We start from the raw sequence: 17,065 nt of genomic DNA on the forward strand, positions 1-17,065 counted from the left end.
CGAATTATGGCCTATTCCACTTGCACTATTCTGTTTTCCTGATGCTTGCTTCTTACACATGAATTTAACTGACAACTCTTTCTGGGAATAAAGAGAGAGAGAGAGAGAGAGAGAGAGAGAGAGAGAGAGAGAGAGAGAGAGAGAGAGAGAGAGAGACAGAGAGACAGAGAGAGAGAGACAGAGACAGAGACAGAGACAGAGACAGACAGAGACAGAGAGAGAGAGAGAGAGAGAGAGAGAGAGAGAGAGAGAGAGAGAGAGAGAGAGAGAGAGAGAGAGAGAGAGAGAGAGAGAGAACTGTTAGAGGAGAATAAGCCAGAAACACTGAGGGCAAGTGAACAGTTTTGGTTTCCTCAGATTCTACCAGCCTCCAAAAATGAGGAGAGTAAATGACTGTATTCTGAGTTTATTGATCAGGTTTCTGTCACTTGTATGGCTCAATCCTGTCATTCTCAAGACTAGAGCTGTGGAAAGTTATTTAGTGTATCAGGTCAACGCAAGCATTGTTTTAGCTTCCTTGGTTGCCCTTAGAGGCAGAGCCCACCCCAGCTGCTCCCCCCCAAAAAAGACAAAAGAAATAGCACCAAAGGAAGCATTCAGTACCAGCAAGAAGACAGGGAATCATGGCATGGCCTCAGCTTGGTCAAGTCTAAATATGGCTCCTGACTATTCAACAAACTTCAGGGGCTCCCTAATGTCTTTAGGAGAAATTTAAATTCCTTTATCAAAAAATTACGTTCTTCACAAGAAATTTCTGAAGAAGACATCAACAAGAACAGTGTTTTTATAGCTATGTTAAAGTTGCATTATACTTTTAAAGACTGCACATTATGCTTTTAAATATATATTTATATATACATAAAGACATATAATTTTAATTATATATGCAGTTTCTTTATTTCTTTGAAAACAGAAATGTTCATATTTGCTGATAACTATCAAGTTCATAACAGAAATATATTTTTTTTAAATTATAATATGACTAACATGGTAATATGCTTTACATGATTACATATATATAACCCTACCTCCCAAAAAATGACTATATAGAAAATTGAAATTGCCCTTCCAGTGTGGAAGTTTGATAGTTAAAAAAATGATATTTTAACTCAAACAAGAAAATCAAATAGCTTCTGTCCAAGTGAGATATTCTGGTTATTTATTAGCATTAAAATTCCATTTTGATGTTTAACATACTCCAGACAGATGCTGCTGCCTTTATGGATCAATGCTTTTCAAAGACAATCTCATATTAACTAGGTATAAGATGTTGTCATGAGGCTTAATGAGCTAATTGTACAGTGTGTGCCACAATGATATCCTTACTGAATTTTGAATAGACCATACTGAAAGCAGAAATTGCTTAGGAGAAGTCTAGAACCTTGGAAAACTAAACTGTCTTCCACTCAGTCATTCCAAAAAAAAAATTTACCTTAGGAAATAGAGAGTAGTGGAAGATGTATTTATAAAACAACTCCTGTGAAAGTCTTGGGAGTTCTCTCAACTGGCAACCAATGCAGCTAATGTGAATTGTAGCTTATATTGGTAGAGTTTAGGATCCAGAGCAAGAGAGCTGATAGTCCCATTTGAACTCTGGTCTAAAAGAACAAAATCTGGAAGTTCTGGGGTTGAGAGTGAAGGGCAGGGAGAGAAAGGGCATTGAGAAGCTGAAGTATTTCAACAGAAGGAGAAAGTTTCCACTAACAATATATATCCTAAAGTAAAAACCTCTTTCCTCTAAGGAAACTGTGGAAGTATGTTTGGGGAGAGAGAAAAAGTGATTTCCTTGTCCCTGAATTCCTTGTATCCCAGAACCAATTCATAAATGTTTCTAAAATAAAAGAATACATTCTGTGTTTTCTTGGCTCCTCCATCAGCTCAGCAGTCCCTGCTTTCCAGGAGTTTACAATCTAATAATCCCACACACATACACTAAAGGAAGGTTAAAAGGGGGAAGGGGAGAGCAGCAAGGAGTTTGTTTCTTTGTGGAATCACTGGCAAGCAGAGCTGCTGCTGGAAAATGGAGTCATCTGAAAAAGTCTGGATATAAAAGAAGATATTAGGATGAATTTAATGTTCTACCTTCTAACCCTCCAATCAAAGGGGAAAGGAGACTCAAGAGGTTAAGAAGGTATTTGTTGAATACAGAAAACTGAGTCAGAGGCTTGCCCACATTATACAAGCATCTGAAGAATTGAACCCAGCTCTTCCTGATTTGAGGCTGACTCTGAACAACTCCACGATGTCTCTGAATGGCATACTGTAGGCGCTTAATAATGTAATTCATTTAATTTCATCAAAAGACTTTTAAAGGAAGGGCTTTGGTGAAATGGGTACTTTACAATTCATATTGGTTCTGAATCAAAATGACACTTCTGAGAACAATTACAACTTAAAATTATTCAAATCAACTGTAAATACTATATTGGGAATTAAAGTATATCTAACTTGAGATCTTTCTTTTCTGTGTCTATCAAAATTTGATCTCGAGAATGATTAGCAGGTATCTTTACACTGAATTCTTGAGATACTATAGCACCATGAAAGCCATGTTTAGACCCAGTAGGGTTCCTTTTAATTGATGCAATAATCTCATTAGGAGTACTGAGTTGAAAACAAAGTAACTGTCATTCCCCTCCAGTCATCTTGCAGCCACTGATCTATTCAAACCTGATACTTTGATTGATAGATGTATCATCCAGGGACATGTTTGAAAGTCCACTGTTCAATGAGAGGCTAATCCTGGACAGACATAAATTAGCATAGGCAGTGCTTTCCCCATTTTTTGGATTCCACTCCACCATCACCATGACCACTGAGAGAAATAATTATTTGTATTCATCACACCACCACCTCATTCCCTTCAACACCAGAAAACTCATCATCCCAGAGAGCAGTTGAAATTTGGGACTCTCACATCAGTATTCTCTGATTGAAAGGCTAGAGATTAGAGCAAAAACTTCTTCCCAAAGCCAACATATAAAAACAGCTCAGAAGCCCAGCAAACTTTGCTTCCTTTGGTGTGATCTATTTCACTATTAGATTGTAAGTTCCTTGAGAGACTGGCTTTCTTTTTCATTTTTGAGAAGAAGGAGAAGGAAGAGGAGAAGAACAGGAAGGAAGGAAGGAAGGAAGGAAGGAAGGAAGGAAGGAAGGAAGGAAGGAAGGAAGGAAGGAAGGAAGGAAGGAAGGAAGGAAGGAAGGAAGGAAGGAAGGAAGGAAGGAAGGAAGGAAGGAAGGAAGGAGAGAGAGAGAGAAAGAGAAAGAAAGAAAGAAAGAAAGAAAGAAAGAAAGAAAGAGAGAGAGAGAGAGAGAGAGAGAGAGAGAGAGAGAAAGAAAGAAAGAAAGAAAGAAAGAAAGAAAGAAAGAAAGAAAGAAAGAAAGAAAGAAAGAAAGAAAGAAAGAAAGAAAGAAAGAAAGAAAGAAAGAAAGAAAGAAAGAAAGAAAGAAAGAAAGAAAGAAAGAAAGAAAGAAAGAAAGAAAGAAAGAAAGAAAGAAAGAAAGAAAGAAAGAAAGAAAGAAAAAGGGAGGGAGAGGGAGGGAGAGAGAGGGGAGGAAGGAAGGAAGGAAGAAAAGGAAGGAAGAAAGAAAGGAAGAAAGGAAGGAAGGGAAGGAGGAAGGGAGGAAGGGATGGAATGAAAGAGAAAGGAAAGGAAGGAAGGAAGGAAAGAAAGAGAAGGAGGAAGGGATGGAAAGAAAGAGAAAGGAAGAAAGGAAAGAAAGAGAGAATGAGGAGGAGGAAGAAGAAAAAGAGGGAGAAGAAGAGGAGGAGAAGAAAGATAAGGAAAAGGAGAACAAGAATAAGAAGGAAGAGAAGAAAAAGGGAAAGGAAGAGAAAGAGGAGAACAAGAACAAAATAAGGAGGAGGAGGCATAAAGAAGGTGAGTCATACTTATTAGTGTTTATTACACCTGGGACAAAACAGGGATATACCTCCAAGAGTTTCAACATCTTTTAATCAAATAAGCAATCAGATCTCAAGTAAAACTTCCCAGTTTGTCCCTGAAGATGACTAACCACCATGACCACTGTAAACATTTCAGCTCCTCTACCCTGTCATTCTTCAAGGAGAGGAAAACATCCTGAGTCATTGAAAAATTCAATTTAATTCAATTCAAAAGACTAACTAAGCTCCTTCTGTGTACAGAACATATAAGGATGAGAGTACTGGGAGAGATATCAAGAAGGAGAAGTTTATACGTGGGGCACAGGTACTAAAAAAAAAATCTTTGTAGGAAAGGAGGGGAGGATTGATCATGGAATCTAGAGCAAATCTTAAGTTCTTGATTCAAGTCCTATATTAAGTAAGCTCTTCGAGAATGGCAACCATTTCATTCTTGTCTTTGTGTCCTCAATACACTCCTAGCACATAGTAGGCTCTTATTGAACTGCACTGAATCCAAATCCTATTTCTGCTATATGAAAAGTAATTGAATCAGATTATCTCCAAGATTTCTTCATTTCCAACACCCACAATAATAGCCAATTTTTTTTGTTATTGTTGTTGGACCACATTGATGACCTTACTAGCTTAGAGAACTTGTACTGAGGAAGCTCTCTCTAAAAAAAGCAGAATGGCCCCTAATCTGTGATTTATAATCATAAAGAGTTGCCTGGAAAGTTTAAATGAATTTCCCAAGGCCACCTAGCCAAGAGTAAGACTTGGACACAGGATTTCCTGATCCCAAAGCCAGTTCTCTTGTCATTGTCATACTGCCTTTCCAACTAAAATGAATACATAGCATAATATCTTATCCTAATTTATGCACTTTTCAAAATTGCATCATAACCTAGGGAATATCTGTTATGTTCCTAAATAGAAAGAACCAAAACAGATTTGAGTAAATTGCAATGAACAGCAATTGGTCATTTCCTAGTAATGCTGACTTTAATCCACAGAAATATAATGTGAATAACTCATTTTGTCAACACTATTCATAAAATAGAAAAATATTAAATTTGTGGTGCCATATTACTGAGCTCAATCTTAGCAAGTTTGCTATTCTAAAATTTGTACTTCTCTTTTTATATAATTTGGCTGCCCTTTGTTTATACTTTCTTTATTTGCGATCCCTCAATGTTGACCAAAACAACTCACCCCAGCTTGGTTTGCCCCTTCCACAATCCAATCTTATCATTATATAATTCCCATGCCAGCAAAAAGGCTAATTCCACCTATTGGTTTATAGTTCAGACCATCAACTAAGGGAGGAAAACTGCTGAGGGCTATTGTGTCACATTGCTCCAATGGCCTACTCTAAAAAACTGCCCATTGCCTCTGAGTCTAATCAGATTTTCCATTAGAATCCCCAGAACATTAAAACATCATCATTCCATCTGGAACTTTGGAAATGATCTGTTTTAAAATTCTTCCATTCTAATAAGCTCAACACCAATGATCTACACTTTTACTCTATTTACTCTCCGCTCACAAGCATGGACATACACTGGACCTCATCATTACTGAGAACTTCAGCTCCAATGACATTCTGTAGTATGTTTTTTCATCAGAGGCAACTAGGTAGCACAATAGGTAGAATGCTAGAGCTGTAATCAGGAAGACGAGGTCAAACCTGCACTCAAACATGTGGGCAAGTCATTTAACCTCTATTTGTCTCAGTTTCTTCACCTGTAAAATGAGCATCATCATAATAACATCTGTCTCCTAAAGTTATTGTATAAGTATGTACAAACTTTAAAAGCATTATATAAATTCTAGTTATTGTTATTATTAGTATTCCTATTATAACAACAGCAGTATTGTTATTATAGTATTATAATAATAATACTCTACTTTCCAAGCTTACCATTATTCAGAACTTTTCTACCTCTAAGAATCTTCTGTAGTTTTCTCTATGGAGGCATTTTCTCCTTTCTCAATTTTTATAGATAGCATCTCTTATTTCCTTCCTGAACCGTGAGATAAAGACATACAACTATCTCATTTATTATTCAACATGGCGGAGAAAATATCTGCAGTGGCAGAATGTGTAGTGTTAACCCCATGGTTGCTGAATCGGCTCCTGTTCTTTTTCTCTTTCCTCCATCAAGTTGGCCAAGACCTTTTTACTTGTGTTTGTATTCTCAGCATTTAGCACACAGTCTGTAATATAGTAAGTGCTTAATAAAAACTTGCTGACTGGAAAAAAAGAATATAAGATATGAAAGTAGGATCATCTGTAAATTGGCTAAGACCCTCACCCAGATATTCATGATTCCCATGCTTTGAGATGAAAATTATTCCTGAATGACTCAGACTGTTATTATTTCAGGATCACACTTCAAGGGCCATCATATAGAATCGGAATCTGTATGTTGGGCACAAGTGGCAAAGAGTTTGCATGCCAGGCCAAGATATCCGAAATATCACTCCACAAAATTATCAGGGCCGGGAAGGATATTAGAGATTGCCTCTTTCAAGTCACTTATTTTCCAGGTGGAGAATTTGAAACCTAAGATGGTGAAATCACTTTCCCAAGAGAACACAGCCAAGAAACAGCAGAACAAAGTCAACCCCTAGTCAGTGTTCTTTCCACCTCTTCCCGGACCCAGAAGGTCCCAGGCTTCAATTAGGCTCTGCACATCCTCGTCCAAGACATAAAATGAGCTCATGTAATTGTCCTTTTGCCCCCATTTCTGCCAGCTCCATTTAATGATTAATTAGCATCCCTGGCCAACCACTGATCACTAGGGTCTATGCTGCAGGCCATCATTTCTACTTCTTTCCTCATCTTCCTGACTTTGAGTCTTGGCAGCAATATACTTGGGGAAATCATAAAAGTTTATATTAGGGACAAATTCTAGCCTGGATTAATTATCAAATTAATTAAATTTATTTATAAATTAAAATTATTAAATCAATAGTGAGTTCTGATCATGCTTATATGCTGTGACTACAATAGTATAAGAGACTCCAAATAAAAACAAGTGTTTCTACTGAATGGGCTCCAGACATCCACAAATACCTAATAATACTTTGGATTTCTTACTCTAGCCAGGGGTTCTCAAACTACGGCCGGACATTTATGCAGCCCGCCAGGTTATGGCAAATGGGCTAAGGGGAGGAGACAGAGTGCAAGTTTTTGTTTTTACCACAGTCCAGCCGAGGGACAGTGAACTGGCCCCCTATTTAAAAAGTTTGAGGACCACGTCTATGCCATACATTATGTTCTGTTAAAGGGCCATCATCCTTCCAATGTCTTGAGTTCAGAATGTTGGCACCCTTTCAGTGTTTCACTCTCCATCACCTCATATAGCCAATCAGCTGCCAAATCTTGCTCTTTCCACTTTCACTTCCTTTACATCTGACGCTCAAATTACTTTAATTCAAACTTTTATCATTTCTCACCTAGATTATTACAACAATCTAATTGTCCCCCTGCCTTGAATCTATCATCACTCTAGTCCTTCTTACATGGCTGCAGCCAAAATAATTGTCTTTAAGCATCAACCTGACCACAAGACTTTCCTAATTTAAAGTGTCAGTAGCTTTCTAGATCCACTAAAATAAAAAAGTATTCCTCTATTTAACTTTAAAAACCCTTCACAACCAAATCCTATTTCTTCCTCTCTCACCCTATACTTCATCCATCATCATCTCATCTTTTCATGTTCCAGCCCACATGCCCAAAAGTACTCTCTCCTTAATTCTGCCTCATAGAGTCTCTTTTTAAAACAATTCAACTGAAGTGAGTGCAAGGGACAATGCTGAAAAATTACCTATGCATATGTTCTGTCAAAAATAGAGTTTAAACACTTTTATAATGAAGCCTTTCTTAATCCGCTTCGCCCTCTTGCAAGTGCCTTCCTTCCCTAACAACTTTATATTTAACTATTTTATGCATATAAACTTTATATTCATAGTGTCATATTGGTTACATATTTATATTTGTTTATATTTATATATTTCCATCATTTCTTATAAATTTCTACTTTAAATATGTCTTGTCTCCTCCCCATTAGACTATAAAACCACTTTTCACTTCTCTGGATTTTTCCATCCTGTCACTATACTGCATACTTTCCCTCCCTCTACCTCCTTTCAATTTCCTTTTATATATTGTCTTCTCCATAAAATACAAACTCCTTGAGGGCAAGAATTATATATATATATATATATATATATATATACTCACATTTCTAGTTCCAGCACTTAGCATAGAGCCTGAAATATAGTAAGTGCTTAATAAAAAGCTTGCTGACTGAAAAAAAAAAAAAAAAAAAAGAAGAAGAAGAAGAATATAAGATCTGTAAGTGGAGATTATCTAATTCTTTATACTTGTATCACCAACTCCTAGCATAATGCCTGGCACATAAAAGGACTCAATAAAAACTTGATTGTATGATAGGAAACACACACATATCTACAACTATTTGAATGTACAAGATAACACGACCTACAAACTATAGGAATCCAGTATACAATGACATTGCAAGGTTACTTATAAACCAAGCCCAGATACTCTATTTTCTTGTTTAAAAAAAAAACACAGCTCAGCCAATTACAGAGTCACAAAACAGCACTTTTCTCCAGCAAAAATGCCAAAGCTGACATTGAGAAGCAAGAATCCAGAGATCTAAGGTATAAAGGTATCAAGGTATCATTATGCACACTGTTCTTTCTATGGCTATTCATATATTGTATTGATGTGACTGAGAGCTTTTTCCCTGGGGAAACTAGAAATAATCACAAATTGGGGAAGTGCAAGAATACGTCTTATCATAATGAAAGTCTGATTAATTGGACATCAAATATTCTTGATGTAGGTCAGCTCAGTGCAGCAGTGGATAGATTGCTGGGCCTGTAGTCAGAAAGACTCATCTTGTTCAAATCTGGCTCCATACACTCATTAGTTGGGTTATCTTTGGCAGGCCACTTGACCCAGTGTCCTCCTCTATAATGTGAGAAAAAAAAAAGAAAAGAAAAAAGAAATTTAAAAAGTCTTCTTGATGTATCATTGAATCAAAGTGAACTATTCATGTTGAGAGGGAAGAACTGATCACGCTGCTCACCTTGGCAGAGAACACAGCTATAACACAAAGCAAACTTTTTTCAGGGATGTGTTAATAAATGTTGAATAACTGGCTCTTACTGGGGAAGTAAGTTGGGAAGGAGACATACCCATAATACATACTTAAGTACAATGCATTATTTATATTCTCTCCATCAGTTTCCTAAGATAATAAACAGTAAACCAAGCGGTAGCATTTGCTAATTTTCAAGATATAAATGGTCATGCTGATATTAAACAATCTATTCTTCCCAGCCAGTTAAAGCTGGCCCCAACCCAACCTGATCTTGTCAGCTCCCAATGGCATTAGATACTATATAACTTACCCACTTTCTTTACATATACTCCTTTTCTCTTCCACTCAAGCTGAGCTTCAAAGAAGAAAATGTCTTCAATACTACTGCTATCATTCACAAAATTAATTCACTAGTTTTTTTCTTGCCAAGAACAATCTATACTTGGTGTTTTAAGATAGAGTTTAATCCTTCTCAGGACAAGAAAAACAATAAATGGTAAGCATAAAAGAGAAAATTAATGTAAGGGGGATAAATAAGATAGCAGCATGTCCCTCTGTTATTTCTTCAAGTTGACTAGAACCAGAGAAAATAAATATGACTATATAATAGTAAGAGATTTATGAGTTGGTGTGTCTGGGAGAAACTACAGAACTAGAAAACCAACATTGGAAAATATGGTGAGAATAGAAGTGATAAAGAAGTCATATCATATTATTCCTGTGTCTCAAGGGCATGCCTAATATTGCATGGAGTTATAGCCCTGCCTTGATCTGATTTTTTAGCTATTTCATGTACATAGTGTATTAAGAGAGACATAGGGAGATGATCACTCCAATGTACTCTGCTCTGTTAAACCATATCTGATTTGTGACCCACAGAGTGGCTGGTAAGAAGATGGCAGGGGAGTACAATGAATATGAGCAGGTTTATTTACAGTTTTGGGTTCATTGAGTGAACTTTTCTTGAAGCCCATAGGAAATAATCCCTACCTGTGAACAGAAAAGTAATATGAAAAAAAGAATAAAGGAATAGCCTGGGAGAAAGGAAGGCCTGAATTCATAAGTTTGTAAACCTTTACGTGGATTATGCTATTTGATTCTCACAATAATTTTCTCTAAGTAGGTGCTATTATTAGTCCCACTGTACAGACCATCCCTCCTAAGGAGTAGGAATATTCAAAGTATTAGGGAATATATCTCAAAACAGCTAAGTTAAGGGTTCTTAACCTGATGACTGTGGGGAGAATTCTGGGAGTCCATGAACTTGGATCAGGAAAAAGTATAAATTTATTTTCACTAAGTTAAAACAAAAACTAAGGATTTCCTTCAATTATTTAAAAAAGCATTCTTCTGAGAAGGGCTCTGCAGGCTTATCAGATTGTCAAGAACTCTATGACACGGAAGAACATTAAGAACTCCTGATCAACCTGGACAAAAAAGAGGGACAGAAACCGAACAGTTGGGGAGTTCACTGTAGCCTCATCACAACACAAAGTCAAACAATTGTCAAGGAGATTTCCAGGGGAAATGTTGTTAGATAATTGAGGAGGAAAATATCATTTTCACCTCAGTGGGAAAGGGAAAAAAGGAATGAGGCTTCATGAGAATAAATCCATGGAACACCAGAAAATTAAAAATAACTTTTCTGTCCATAATATGAAATTATTCACGAAACATCCACAAGAAATTGTATTCCAGAAACAGAGTCACATGACAAGAGCAAGTGATCACAAGTGAATAGATGGAGTATCTCATACAACAAATATAATATTAAGAGAAAGCAGATGGCTTCCTTGAGGAGAAGAGGCTCAGAGGATGGGCAAGGATGGATAAGTCTCAGTCTGTCCCTATGGGATCACAGAACCATTTTCCTGCCCAAAATTGTATAATTAATAGGGGAGAGACTTACTTTTCAGGATAGGAAATAAAACACTGCCTTTGTAGTTCCAAAAGAATGTGTACCAACCTAGGTACTCATTCTTGCAAGAATGTTAACTAAATCTTTTCTGCATTGAAAAAAACAAAAACAAAAACAAAAACAAAAACAAAAAAAAAATAAGAAAAGAACTTATATGATTAAGAACAAGAGAAATTAGATGGAAAAAATCATCATTTAGCTTTTGCTACCATTTTTAGGAAGAAATTGTAAATGAAACTTCTATAAACAGACAGAGCTAACTTTACCATGAACTAGTAACACCTAGAGAAATTATATATTATCAATTCACCCAGAGAGCTTATATTCAAATGGAAGTAGAACATACAAAACAAGGAGCTTAAAAGCAATTAAATGTGGGGAAAGGGAAAATGAACATGACTGGCTAGACCCTTTCTTAAAATGGAGGTTTAGGTAAGAATTCATCCATGAGAGAAGCAGAGGAGAAAGGTAGATTTTTGCTGTTGTTATGTCATTTGAGTAGTGTCCAACTTTATGATCCCATTTGGGGTTTTCTTGGCAGAAATACTGGAGAGGTTTATCATTTCCTTCTTCAGCTCATTTTACAGATGAGGAAACTGAGGCAAACAGGGTTAAGTGACTTGCCCAGCTGGGCAGCTGGGGTCAGATTTGAACTTAGGAAGATGAGTCTTTCTGACTCCAGGCCCCAAACTCTGTCCCCTGAACCATCCAAGGTAAACATGGTGGCAAAGTCCTGAGAAGGAAGGATGGAGGGCCTAGGCCCTTTCCCAAAATAAAGATTTTAGCTCTCTACTTTAAAATATCAAGCAGCAACTAGAGATGACTTTCCAATCATATTCCTGGAATCAAAGGCAGTCTGGAAGTTGGATCACAAATTTTGCTTGTGAAGCTCTGGAAAGGTCTTTCCTGAAGCAAAAAAAAATTTTAAAACAAAGCTTTAAAAAAATGTCCTTGCCTCTAAGTCTCAGGGGCAAGATTTTCCATTGTTATTTGGTAATCTCTTCAGAAGTCTGAGATTCCAAGATGAAGATATTACTCCATCAAACAAAAGGGAAAAAAAATACTTGAAGAAAATTAGATTCCGTACAAATCCTAGAATGTGTTCCAAGGAGATTTTGCAGTGTTAGCACTTAGTTTAAATATACAAGCTCATGATTAGGACTTGAAATGCTCTCCTTTCACAGAGATTTTGGTTCTAATAACACTTCTTGTCATAAGACTTTGCATGTATGTCACAAGAGGTGCCAGATGAGACCATTTTTTGGTAGGAAATAGTTTCACGGTGAGTTCCTCGCCTTTCCACCTACCTACCTAAGACCTTTGTGGAGAGGGATAGGGACAAGACCTGAGATTTAAATGAGAAATGAAATTCTCCAATGAGGAAACACCCTCTAAAAAGTGAGATTGCCTTTTTTCTTTAACATTTAATGTTATAGCAGAGATTTTTAACTTTTTTTTTGCTAGCCTGATGAAGATTAATTTACCTCTTAGAAAAAGGTTTTAAAATAATTGAATGAAATGCTAATTACATTTAGAGTTTAGTGAAAATAAAATTTCCCTTTTTTATCCATATTCAGTTTCACTCCCTTAACCCTTTGTCCCTTCCCCAATGCCATCTACACTCTTAGACCATTGCCTAGATTATAGTAGTAGTAGTAGCAGTAGCAGTAGTAGTAATAGTAGATTCAAAGCAATATATTTTTTAAAAATTAAGTTAATTTTTAAAAGTGATTGTAGTGTTAGTAGTATTTGTTGCTATTGTCGTAGTAAAAGAGTAGTAATTGTTGTAGTAGTAATTGTTGTAGTAGTAATAGTAAAGGAATAGTAGGTGTAATTGTAGTTGTAATAGAAGAAGAGTAGTGATTGTTGTAGTAGTAATAGTAAAGGAATAGTAGGTGTAGTTGTAGTTGTAATAGAAGAAGAGGAGGAGGAAAAGGAAGAGGAGTAGAGGAGAAAGAAGAGGAGAAATAAAGTTGTAGTTGTAGTGGTGGCAAAATAATAGTAGTAGAATAGTACTAGTTATAGTAGTAGTGGTAGTAGTAGTAGAGTAATAATGGTAGAGTAGTAGTAGTAGTAGTAGCTATAGTAGCAGTAGAGGAGGAGGAATAATAGTTGGAGTAGTAGAGGAGTAGAGGAGTAATAGAGTAGCAGTAGTAATAGAGTAGTTGTAGTAGGGTAGTAATTATAGCATAGTTGTAGTGGAATAATAGTAGTACTAACTTAAGTTAAATAATAACAATTATTTTGGTGATAATATTGTTAAACATTATAGTATTATTTACCTAATGTTTTAAGGTTTGCAAAGCACTTTATATATGTTAGGATCATTTAATTCTATAAGACAGAAGATCATTTAATTCTGTAAGATTCATTTTATATAAAGAAATTGAGGCAAAGAGAAATTAACTAACTTGCCTAGAGTCACACACCTGTCTGAGGCTGGATTTGAACTCAGGTCTTCCTGACTTTAATTACCATACTTTAATCTACTGACTCTGGCTAGCTGCTTCAAAGTGATCTTCCCAGAGATTCACAGATAGTATGTGACAAAAGCAGGACTTAGATTCCTCCCTTGCTACTTCTGAGGCCCTGATGGCCTTTTCCCCACAATTCCTCTCTCAGATTCAGATTCCAACCATGGGGATTTGGGGGGCCTGATTTATCCCCTCTAGTCTGAAAACCATGAACTTCTAAACTTTGCTCAGGGCTAAATTTTCAGCTATCATTCATGATTTCAATAAACCCACTTAAAGAACAGTACTTAAATGGTAAATATCACGAAAGTTTTTTGTTGGTTTTGTGTTGTTTTTTTTTACAAAGTTAGATATTATTTTGGGGTAGAAAATGTTTACTATCCCCTGAGCTATCTCGATTTTCTTTTTATTCTTGTCTATTTCTTCAACTACTTGATTCACAATTGCAAGATAGATTACTACTTGAATGTTCAGCATCCTGACATAAGAAAAAAAGAAATATTAAATTGATGAAAACAGTATGACTACATCCCTTAATGAATACAAAGTCATTAAGTCATTCCTTTTTTTTACAGTCCAGAATAGTCAGCAATTCAATTTCCGCCAGATTCATGACTCCAGTGGTGAAAATATATCTCTCTGTACCTACAGGATACTCCTATATAATGGTACCAAAGATGAAGTCAGGGAAGGACAAAATCTAAAGGTACTCCTGTATCTTAGTACTAAAGATGATGTCGGGAAAGGAGAGAATCTGAGGGTATTCCTGTATCCTGGTACCTAAGATGTCAGGACAGGAGAGAATCAGAGGGTACTCCTGTATCCTGGTACCTCAGATATCAGGGAAGGACAGAATATAAGGGTACTCCTGTATCCTAATACCAAAGATGATGTTGGGGAAAGAGAGAATCTGAGGGTACTCCTGTATCCTAGTACCTAATGATGTCAGGGAAGGAGAGAATCTGAGGGTACTCCTGTATCCTGGTACTTAAGATGTCAGGGAAGAACAGAATCTTTGGGTACTCCTATATCCTGGTACCTAAGATGTCGGGGAAGGACAGAATCTAAGGATACTTCTGTATCCTAGTACCAAAGATCATGTTGGGGAAGGAGAGAATCTGAGGGTACTCCTGTATCCTAGTACCTAATGATGTCGGGGAAGGAGAGAATCTGAGTCTAGGAATGTCTATTTCCCCCTGCTTCTTTCCACAAACTGCTCTGCAACTCATCTCTATATATAACTCCCCATAGGGTCACCTCCATGCTGGTCACCCCTCTTCCCCCATTCCCCGCACTTGTCCTGTCCCAGATACATCCCAGATGCTGATGCCAAATTCTGGACATCATTAATTCAGAAGAGAAATCCATTAACACTTCATAACAAAGAGGAATTCATATTTCCAGTTCACAGAGAGGAGAGCAGAACTCTGATCATGCTTGATAGGAACACTCCTCTGGTCTCATTCCCCAAAAGAAAGGACAAGGGCATGTCCCACCTAACCTTGAATGGAAAACCCTTGGCTTCTCTTTGAATACCTATGAGCAGTTACATTTTCTCAACTCCCATCCTTCAGGGGAAAAGGAGAAAGGAGCTGTACCACAGTTTAAATCCCTGAACTGAGGCATTTCAGCTGCATTTAAATAGGAGCAACATGTACAATGGCAAAAGTGGCTTTTGAGTACTACTTGTGCATCTTTAACTGGTTGTTTAACTCTAACTCATTTAACTTAATTTCCTTCTAATACTAGATCCCCTATCCTGAAATATACTTTCCAGTGATGATCATTCTTTAACAAGCCTGGTCTCACCTATATAATCACCCCTCTGGGCTTACTCCATTAATTTGCACCAGCAGGTTGATTCCCCAGAGGAAGAACTGACATTTCAGAATTTAGTGGTACTCTTATGAGTCATTATCCTAACAACACAGTTACAAGCCCTGCTTCCCCATTAAAAATTAGCTAGTAGAATTAATTGGCTCTTAGAAAAGACATTTTCTCAAATCCCATAGCAAGAATGGTATTTATAAAGTATTCACCACCAAAACCAAGATATCATCTTCAGTACCTGGAGACAGGAGTACCCTCAGATTCTCTCCTTCCTCACATCATCTTCAGTACTAGGATACAAGAGTACCCTCAGATTCTCTCCTGCCATGCTATCATCTTAGGTACAGGATACAGGAGTACTCTCAGATTCTATCCTGCCCTAACATCTTTGGTACCAGGATACAGGAGTTCCCTCAGATTCTCTCCTTCCCCAACATCATCTTTGGTACCAGGATACCGGAGTACCCTCAGATTTTATGCATTTTCCCACAAATATGAGATCCATGGGGAATAGAGAAAGTAGAGATAAACTGAAGGAGCTCAATGTACTTTCTCTTTCCTGTATGCTCTAATATTGATCTTCAGAGAGTGCTATCAATGGCCGGTAATGCATGGTTTGCCCTTTTAGGCTGAGCTGGTTTTCTACAAAGGTACAGGGTTACAGTTAGAGAGATAACTCATCTGAGTGTGCTCCTCACTGGGCATGGAGTCTCTACTAAATAAATCAATCCTCTGTGTTCCTCAGGCTTGTTCATTGATGGGAAGCTATTCTCTATGCTACCTCTAGTCCCAGGCTCAGGTATGACTCAGTCATACATTTGTTCTTTCCTTCAGAAAAAGCAGATTTCTTCTGCATAGGATTGGTAGAAATTTCTACAATTTTGTGCCTTCAGGACCTCAGCTCTGAAGTTTACCTACAAGAAAGAGTATGAGAGACCACTAGCCTTAATCACTCCTTTTGGTTCAGAGCTGGATTCCCTTTTTGAGAGATCTCTCTGTAACTTGTACATATCAGCAAGCATTTTTCCCAGATTCTTGTTGGTCTATGCAAATGAGTGACATGCAAAAAAAAAGATCTATTTTTTAAAAATTGATTAATAGTCTATGTACTTAGGGCAAAAAATCTCTTCCTAGCCAATTCATATGTCAGTGAGCTACTCTTGCCTGAGACACTCTAAAAGTCATGGACATGTTCAGTTTTACATCTGAAAGGGCTTTACCTATTCGTTTTATTGTCTCCGTCTCCACCCCTTATGATCTTCAACTTTTTTTTAGTATATAAGAGGTATGTTCTATGATTGTACATGGGTTGATATAAAAGAACAAGGAGGCTCTCTCTAGAGTTGCTATCTGAAAATTTCCTCAAGTTATTTTATCACAGCTCTAAAGATTCCACTCATAGATGTAATGGAATATTATTGTTCTAAAACAAATGATGAGCTAGTTGATTTCTGAAAAGCCTGAAAAAACTTACATGAACTGATGCTGAGTAAAGTGGGCAGAACCAATATAACAAGGTACACACCAATCACAAGATTATGTGATGATCAACTATGATAGATTTATCATTTCTCAGAAATAGTGATCCAAGACAATTCCAGTAGACTCTAAAAAACTATGGAAACTGAATGCAGATCTAAGAACACTATTTGCACTTTTTTTTTTGGTTTGTTTTATATTTCTTGTAGTTTTTCCCTTTTGCTCTGATTTTTCTTTCACAATATGACTAATATGAAAATATATTTGAAATGATTGTACTTGTATAATCTTTATCAGATTGCTTGCTGTCTTGAGGAGGGAGGGGACAAAGAAGGGA

The 17,065-nt window shown here is 36.9% G+C and overlaps 1 protein-coding gene across 2 annotated transcripts in view; it reads right to left on the reverse strand.

Annotated features, from left to right (window-relative positions):
• Window positions 1-17,065, reverse strand: part of LOC141544041 (uncharacterized) — a 49,037-nt gene that overhangs the window by 20,120 nt on the left and 11,852 nt on the right. The window contains exon 1 of one of the 2 annotated variants that reach the window (XM_074269697.1): window positions 5,808-6,183. The exons of the other annotated variant lie outside the window; for it this stretch is intronic. The gene's annotated coding sequence lies outside the window, so the exon portion shown is untranslated. Of the gene's footprint in view, window positions 1-5,807; window positions 6,184-17,065 lie in introns of those variants that run through there. 2 annotated transcript variants of the gene reach the window in all.

Source organism: Sminthopsis crassicaudata, chromosome 5 (genome assembly GCF_048593235.1).
Source record: "Sminthopsis crassicaudata isolate SCR6 chromosome 5, ASM4859323v1, whole genome shotgun sequence".
NCBI lineage: Eukaryota > Metazoa > Chordata > Mammalia > Dasyuromorphia > Dasyuridae > Sminthopsis > Sminthopsis crassicaudata.